The following is a 9,629-nucleotide window of genomic DNA, read 5'->3' on the forward strand; positions in this document are numbered from 1 at the left end:
AATATTCTGTAACTGAGTTGGCGAGTTGTTTTTGCGCCTTGGTGTGAAGGAGGCAGAGAACGCGCGCAAATGCGAGGCGAGAGCCAGGCGTCTGTGCTTGATCTTTCTGCTCCCTGGTCTGTGTTCGAGTTAGCCGAGCAAAAAATAACAAGCACCATAAAAGGCGGAACGCTAGAGAGAAAGACAGGAAGAAGAAGAGAGCAGTAGAATGATGCGTGCGCTCTGCTGGGCTGTCAGACAGATTATTTCATTCTTTCCCCACACTCGTTCATCCACATCCTTTCATCACTCCTGTAGCTATAGCAGCAGAAGGAAGAGCGAGGGAGGGAGGAAAGGGAGGACGAGGAGTGTAGGAGTGGTGGAAGATGAGTGAAGAAAAGGGCATGCTGGGAGAAAAGCGATTCTTCATGTCTTCTGCCAAATAAACCATTTATTGCATGTGGGATCGTCAGGGCTGAGGTATGACATCATCGCAATAAATCAAGCCATGGTAGGTTTTGTTGGGGAAGAACATTGATGAAACGAATACACAACACTTAAATCATATCTAATTATTGCTACACAATATTGAGTAACTCCATTGAAAGTAATGCATTGAAGGTACATACCCTCGTGGACCACTTTAATAGGAACGCCTGCACATGCATGCATTATCTAATCAGCCAATCACGTAGCAGCAACACAACGCATATAATTATTTACAAACGTATGATGAAGAAAACGTCTGATCTTTGGGACATTACCCACGGTATGGATGTTGGTACCAGAAAACCTGGTTTGAGCTTTTCAGAAACTCTTGGGATATTTTTTTTACGTTTGTGATACAACCAGTATTTAGCTTGTTTGTTTTTTTGAAAACTGTTCTGATGAACTCACACAACATGTTTCAGCCCAAGTCTGCAGAAACACTACCCAAATGTACAGCAGCTCCTCTAAATATCCCTCGATTTTGTGATACATAACAATTTTTGGAAAAAAAAAAAATCTTTTTTATATTGGAGTCTCAGATTCATTCACATGCAAAAAATATACTCTACACTCTACATAGCGTGGAGTACACCATGGAGTACAAGACCTCGAGTGAGTCCTCTCAAGCCGAACCTTGTAACATTCACAGTGTATTCAAAGATTGTAACATTTAGATTAGTACACTGGCTGGAAGCCTGTTATATCAGAATCTGTTTTAAATTATTTTATATACAGCGTCGACAGACTCGATATACGTTCTAATTGTATTAAAGCAAGTCAATATAAATTGTGTGACAGCACTGTTATGGCATTTCACTAAGTGACCAGGCAGTATTAAGCAGTATTAAAGGGGGGGTGGGGGGGGGTATTTATTTCCCTGAGAAGACGCTCATCTGCTCCCTTTCATCTCGTGGTCTGTTTTTGCAGGTGGGCTCACACATGGAGCAGGAACTGGGTTCAGTCAATGCCAATACTTGAGGAGCTTTTTCTAATGCAGCTGTGGATGCAGGGGGAGGGAGAGAGAACGAGCAAGAGAGAGAAAGAGAGAGAGAGGCAGGAAGAAGCAGAAAGAAACAGAGAGAGAGAGAGAGAGTGAGAGAGAGAGAGACAGAGGGGTCAGATACGTCGGTATACACCCTCGCCTCTTCGCTTCTTTCTTCTGCATGCTGTCGTGGCAGAAGGCCAATCACGTATCAGCGCTGGGGCAATTTCCTACATTGCATCAGACATCCTGGCTGCTTTTTCTCTCCAGCAGCACACAGTTCAGAATGAGGGATCAGGAAAATGGAAAGAGAAAACGAAGGGTTTCCCTCCTGTGTCCCTAGCTACAATACAGTTCAGACAGATCTCCATTCAAAAGAACTGACATTATTTCATTAAACGGAGAAGTGTGTAGGCAGTCGAGTAATACTTGGAAGAAGTTGAAACTGATCTTATAAAGTCATGGATTCCATTCAAGAAGAAAGATACAGTGACGATACAGCTCAGCACCGCCGGAGCTGTAACAGAGAGACTGTTTCATGTCAAATCAGTACAGACTTCTTTTATTAAGCTTCTAGTATTACTGCCTTCAGTGCATACCAGAACAAAGGCATTAAAACAAATCTGATGATGATTGACCGTCAGGGCCATACTACAGAAAATTAATCCCAGTGGTCTGATTTGAGAATTCATATCGTTAGTAATAAACCCTACCTTTTTTTTTAAATCGTGCTTCACGGTTGCTATGGCTACCTGCCAGATAAAACGTATACCTTCGTGCCTTAATAAGCCACTTATGTCCTAAAATGCCAGAGGGTCAGAGGTGATTATATTCCATAGTACAATACAATTGATCAGGCATCATTACGGATTCTTCAGCGCTTAAAGTGGTGATGAGTACAAATCCCCACCGGGACCAGGCGTCTATTCCTGTGTTATCTGTAGATAATGTCTTAACCCCGGCATCGCTACAGGAGACAGCAGAGCTCTGACCAATCTCTCAAGCTGACAAGCCTGGGATAAACCAGTCCCCTGCTGTGTGAGCGTGTCCACCCCATTGGTAGCACAGAGGATGAGGGGAGTGTGCGACATGGCTGGAGGGCCGAAATGCTTCGGCGCACCAGAGTTTATCAGCTTTACTCTGCGTGATTCTCTTTTTTTTTTTTTTTTTTTTGTAAAGCACACAAGCGGAAGGGAGAAAATGGGAATGTGGACTAGACAGCACTGTCTGTGCATTTTGTCTAGTGATTGATCTATAAACGCACATCAATGTCCTCATACATATTGAGTCACAAAGCACACGGTTGCTGAATATTCTTTCCAGTGATGATTCATCTCTCCCTATGATTGACCGTCTTCTGCAGAAACAATGCATTTTGTCCCTAAAATCCACAGGGTATAAAATAAATGTGTGCATTGCAGCAGACAAATGGCCTGAGGAAATCAGTGTGCTGGTGGGCATGTGTGCGTATGTGTTTTAGCCATCCACAAATCATTACTCTGTCCTTTTGCTCATTCTGTTTGTCCTCCCACTCAAACAACTCTGTAAATATACAGCTCTGTAAATGCTCAACTGCACCGAGCCCCGTTTTATCCACTGGTGCACTGCTGTCCTCCTGGAACTGATAGACTAATAAACGCATCAATAATACATTCAGCAGAGAGGAGAGATAGAGATAGAGAGAGACAGAGAGAGAGAGAGAGAGAGAGAGATGGATAGATATATATAGAGAGAGTAAGGCATCTGGTCCTCACGCCAGGTTGCAATCCAAAGCAATTAGAGTGGGCAGATGGCTAAATGACCACGGATAAAAATCCAAAAACGACAGCGACGTGTAAATGCCAAGACTCTGACCCCTATCCACTCCAAAAAGCCAGTGAGAGTGAGAGAGAGAGAGAGAGAGAGAGAGAGAGAGAGAGAGAGAGAGGGAGGGAGGGAGGGAGGGGGGGTTCGAAAGGACAGAATGTAGGACAGAGCTACTTCTGGAAGAAGAAAAGTCTGCCGTTGTATTAACCATTGTAACAGGGTCACCTGCTAAGGTATTCATCCGACTGAAGAAAAAGCAATCAGCTGAATACCTCTGGGTGACCAGAAAAGAAAAGAAAAAAGAAAAAAAGAAAAAATAAACATTTCCATTCCAGGTTTCAGAGCTGAAATTTTGAATGAGACTGCTTCTCTAATTTAAACAAAGCAGGCTTTGATAGCAGAGTTCAGTCTCACAGGGATTTAGCCTGTTTCTCTTTAACTGATAACCTCACGCCCACATACACCAAAGGCAAAACTAACAAATCCTCATTCCTCTGTGCAATGGGCTGAGAGTGCACACCATTATATATATATATACATACATACATACATACATACATACATACATACACACACAGGATTTTAAGCTGCTTTCTAATCCAATGAACAACTAATGATCATTAGCTTGATGTCTGACCACAAATGACAAGATCCTAAAATCAATAGCTCGACCGAAAGATCTTCAGAGCCGCACTGAACAGTAGCTTATAGGAAGTCTGTCTACACACCTCGGATAAAATTGCAGGTTATCACGGTGGAAGATTAAATTTAGCTTCAGCGAGCATACAGGAGTTGTGCTGAAATAGATTGCTATTAGAGCTATCTACGATTCCTATCTCGACAAGAGCCTCAGTCCCGGGCTGAAGAAAAGCAGAAGCATCCTCGTGGCTTGATGCCGCCACCACCGTGCTTTGTTATTTTGGTTATTGCGACAAAGATAGTTCTACCTTGGTCTCATCAGACACGTTACATAACACATTTTGAGACACGGGTTTGGAGGTTTCTTTTTTTTTTTTTCCCTCCCGTGTAGCAAACCCTACCTACCCCAAACACAAGCATGTGAAGAATGAGAGATGTTGTTTTCACATGCATAGATGGAGCAGTACTTGCTAGATATTCCGGCAGCTTGTTTTAGTATAGCTGAAGGTCTCTACGCAGCCTCAATGATAAGTTTCATTCATTGTAGAGAAACGATGTTCCTGTTCTTGGTAATGTCACCGTCATGCCCCATTTTTCTCCACCTGTTATATAACCACGTGTTATGCAGATTTCTTTCTACCCCTCTCCTAATAAACCGATCTTGTACATGCCTTGTAAGCTCTTCGCAGACTCTGGCTTCAGCAGTCAGATGAAATCAAGATGACATCAAGTAAATCATACAGAAACAGCTGATCTTTATTTGGGCTTAATAAGCTTCACTCCGTTCATGGCAGATGTACGATAGTTTCTTTTTGAACTTACTTTTTTTTCCCCCTCTTTCTTCTGCTTTGCTGTTCAATTGAATTCATCACATTAAAGGTAGAAGATTTGACATGCAACATCTTGGTTTAATTTTTTTTTCTCTTACAATTATAAGACGGATGTGTATACGATAATTAATACATATGCCCTGTCAGGATTCCAAACCTGAGCCATTTTAGAAAGCTAAGAGTTGTGCCTTCTGAACAGGTTCGGTAGTTTATAAAGAGCCAGTGTTTATCTTCTCCTGTGAAACTAGCAGAAATACACTACACTAACGATCGACTGACCTAGACCCAGTGTTCTCAGTGCTGTAAATATAGCGTACAAGAAACTTTTTAATTAGCGTGCATCGATCAGACGAGCAAAATAAAGTGCGGCCGTCATATAACTCTCACGCTAGCAAAAATATGTCACCTCACATCAAAATTAGTGCCGCTAGACAGACTCGGTTAACGTGCTACATGTGTGAAAACACCACAGCTTAAAACCAAATGCTGACTGAAGACTTGATGCAAAGTCTAACAATTCCTTACAAACAGATTTTCTATACTCATCTGTACCAGTAGAAATATACTTTACTCGCTAGGCATCATTTATGACGATTATGCTAGCTATTCATTTTTGGTTGCTAGGCAACCAACACACGAGCCTAGGCGACAGATTAGAGTTTGTTTGCTCGGTTGAATTCTAATGAATTTACTCCCGACTGTACACTCGCATCAAAACACATCAATCGGCTGCTGCTCTGTAAAGAAATCAGACAGTTATCGCCTTCCTTCATACCTGAGCACGATGTTTGTATCCTTGTGACAGAGTTTTGTTTGTTTCTATATATAATATTGTTCAATGAGGGACTAGGGTTGGCGGTCACAGCTGCTTAGTTGTTAGAAAATTTCCTCTCACGCCATAAGGGGTGGGGTTCAATTTTCATCTTTGCCCTGTGCACATAAAGTTGTGTGTAACTCTGTGTGAACCAGAGTGTTAATATATTCAATGATAAAGACGTCAAAGCGCATTTGTACGTCGCTCTGGATAACCGTGTCTGCCAAAATGGTGTAAATATAAATGAAAATGAAGCCTGCATGCACTAAGGCTCCCTCTGGGTACACTGGTTTTCTCCCCCAAGTCAGCTGTAGTGTGATTGGTTAGATTAGACACCAGGTTCTCTGTGTAGCATAAGAAGTTCAGTAAACAGATAAGGGATTAGATGAATGTTAGGATAATGTGCAAGACATGAACAGAAACCATATAAACAAAACCTTTTTAAAGATCTAATAAAAACACAGTGTGTGACATGGCTGTAATCATTCTGATGATGTCTGAACAATGCTAAGATACAGTAGTATGGCAACATCAGCCTCTTAACTCCAGGAAGACATAAGTAAACAAACTGCAGACTCCAAACCTAACAGTCAATTAGGGCAGGAATGGTGGAAACCTCTCTTTTTTTTTTAAGCCAGAATTGAGTTTTTTTCCCTTCAAATAACTCATAGGAGGCTTCAGATTGTTTTAAACCTTATATTTGGGTTATCTGTGACAGGTGATATACAAATAATGCTAAAACACACACACACACACACGTGCTCTCGCACTGTCGCACTTGCTGTTCAAGGAGCTAAGAGGACAGAAGTGCACAACACACTTGACACGTCATTAGCATTTTTTTTTAAATACTTTAATTACAAACCAAATAATTAAAAAAAAACAACAACACAAAAACATTACAAAGACTGGCAAACCCTAAAAAATGGAAAAGAAATCCTAAAACATGACATTGTTTAGTGATGTTGGTAAAGTGTCAGAGAATGTTCGGCAAACAGGGCACGGTAAAAATCATTAGCATCGTAGCACAAAAATTCAGAATGCAACAATAAAGCACTGTGCGAGCACCAACAAGATGGTTTAAAACAAATTAAAAGCTGTTAAAAACAAGTCAGTCCGAACTGAAGAAAAGAAATCCTTCATGAATCCCGTATGTATGTGGATAGGCACACACACGCGCACGCACACACACACACACACACACACACACACACACACACAAAATGTGACATCAATTACTCAACCATATTTTTCTTAATCATCACACGTTCATATTTATAATATTTATACTATTTACAGAGAGACAGGTTTGGTCAGGTGACATTTAAGGCTTTCGAATTGTAATCACACAGGTTTTGAAAAGAAGTGGACGACGACGGCGTAAAGGACGAAGGGATCAAGAGCTGGGGGGAAATGAAACTGATGAGCTAAGAGCCTTGAATTGCATCGCAGTCTCCTAGCTCTGAGGTTACACACCTCTTCTTTAATATTCTCCGAGTGTGCCGTCCTTAGCTGCTTCGCTTCTTGAAGAGGCTGAGTGCCGCAAGGTCGATGTGTTCTCCGCTAATTAGCAGCGGACACGCTAAAGCAAAGCCCGCAGCACCGATTCCCTTTGGCCTCATGATGAGCGAAGTGAACCTGATCCTGCTTGTGGACTCGAGAAAACTACTTTACCCAGCATGCTTTTCATTGGCTCAGTGATGGATGCTCGTACAGATTCAAGGGCAGCAGGGATGGTGATCATTTACGGGACTGTGTGTGATGCCTGGTTTAAATGACCACACTGTTCATGCGTTTGTGCGAGTGTGTGTGTCCAAGACCCAGGAGAAAATTACTACTCTCAAGTCAGACACAATTTAATAATTTGACTCACGCACACTTACATGCCCGCGCGCACACACACACACACACACACACACACAATCAGGTGGACAGCTGGCTCTCTATAATGTGTGTCTGAACGCGACTACATCACTTACTAAAATAGGTCTCTATAGGCGTGTGAGACTTCACCGCTCACTAAAAATAGGTGTCTACAGTACACTCTGTGTGTGTGTGCGTGCGTGTGTGTGTGCGTGCGTGTGTGTGTGTGTGTGTGTGTGTGAGAAAACAACATCTATTGATATATCTCTAGAACAGATCACCTTTTTTTTTTTTTTAAATTTGGTGTTGCGATGACATTTCTGTCATGCATTTCCGAAGCTCTGCAGCCCGAGATACCTAATGAGCAGTGTTTCCTCTATTCTCCTATGTACAATAGATGTTTTGGACTTCAACACGTTATCATCATCATCATCATTTAAGAAAAATAAATTGTGTACATATGTTGCAGACACCTTACACAAAATATATATATATATATGTATATATTTATATGCGTGTATATACACACGCACACACACACAAAGAGTCAATCTCAACAATTAATGTCTGTCCCCCCCCCCCCCACACACACACACACACCCCCCCACACTCCTCACCCCCATGAATAGCGTCTGCCTTCGGAACAAGTGACAAAAACAGTGATAAATGAAAAGTAGGGATCAGAAAAAGAAAGAGAGATCAGGGGAAAAGGCGACTGAGAGCAGAGATATATTTAACTCTGCGTCCATGGCAACCGATTAGGACGTGAGCTTTTATAAATATGGAGTTGATTAATTAGCTTTGTACAATTAGAGATTAGAGCTCAATGTATCAGCGCTGATGATTTTCTCCGTTAATTACATCGTCTGCATGCGCGGAGACGGAAGGTCGAGGCTTCGTGTGCGTGGGGTTTATTACGCGTCGGGTCACTGGCTGGTAAAGAAGCAGCTCAGGGTGATTGAATGAGTGCGTACGCGTCGGATGGCTTTTTCCGGTGCAAGTTGGTCTGTGGGATTCACAGGGTCAATTAGCCTCTTCTAAATAAAACACACACTTGTGATTAACGGTGAGCACCGGAGCGGCACCGTGAGCCAATATAAAAGGGAGAGAATTCACTACAGGTGAATGACTTGAGGCTAATTAAAAGAGTGATTTAGGCAGGGATCAGGAACAGGAAAACGTGCTCTTACGGACACGACCAGTTAAACATTTGATGTGTGGATTCGTGTGTCTGGAAAAGCGTAGTGAATGTCGGATGTCCGGCTACGTGAGCTAGAGAGATAAAACAAGTCAAAGTCTGATTAATTCACTGCAATTAGGAAGATATGCAATGTGATTTGTCTCAATTAGGGATGTGCAGATATAAATGGACTCGGTCTCTAGATTTCACACACACAATACTGTTTTGCACGACAGCAGGACCTCTGTGATCAGGAAGAAGCACGTGCTCCTTGTTGTGTCTCTATGTAAAGTGTTTTCGTAACTTTCCTCATATTGGGGATCGTGTTAAAGCATGCATCCTTCTGGGGGGACGGGGACGGGATGAAAATACTATACGATCTGGTTAGAAAACTGCGATAAAGGGGTTTGAAAGGGTGATAAATTTATTATGACGCTTTGATCAATTTAATAAGGGCACAAAAGACTTTGCGCGCTCGCTTGATAGTAAGCGGCGTGTTTAAACCGCGTACCAAAAACCCTTGTGATGTTTTAAAACAGCCTTTTGCTGACTAGAGCCTTAATTGTTGCTTTCCTTCATCTAATGCGTCTAAGTGCGGTCGGCAAAGTGAAGACTTTGATGTGTGTCCAATCATTTGAGAAGAGCTGCTTATAACAAAACACTTGAGCAGGAGAGTCCAGCCTCAGATCATCTAGCAGACAGGAGAGAGAGAGAGAGAGAGAGAGAGAGAGAGAGAGAGAGAGAGAGAGAGAGAGAGGGAGAGGGAGAGAGGGAGAGGGGGCCAGAGACACCAAGAAGCGAGAAAAAAGGAGGAGAGAGAATAGCAAGATCACACCAAGAGACTTCTCAAACTTGCTCTACAGGCCCATGGAAGAGGTAAAAAGAAAAGAATAATAAAAAAAAAAATAATTGTAAGCAAATCCTGATAGATAGAGAGAGAGTGTGTGTGTGCGCGTGTGTGTTTGAGAAAGAGAGTTTGTGTGTGTGTGTGTGTGTTTGGGTTTAAGAGAGAGAGAGAGTGTGTGTGTGTTTGTGTGTGGGTTTGAG

Source organism: Tachysurus fulvidraco, chromosome 3, assembly GCF_022655615.1.
Source record: "Tachysurus fulvidraco isolate hzauxx_2018 chromosome 3, HZAU_PFXX_2.0, whole genome shotgun sequence".
Taxonomy (NCBI): Eukaryota; Metazoa; Chordata; class Actinopteri; order Siluriformes; family Bagridae; genus Tachysurus; species Tachysurus fulvidraco.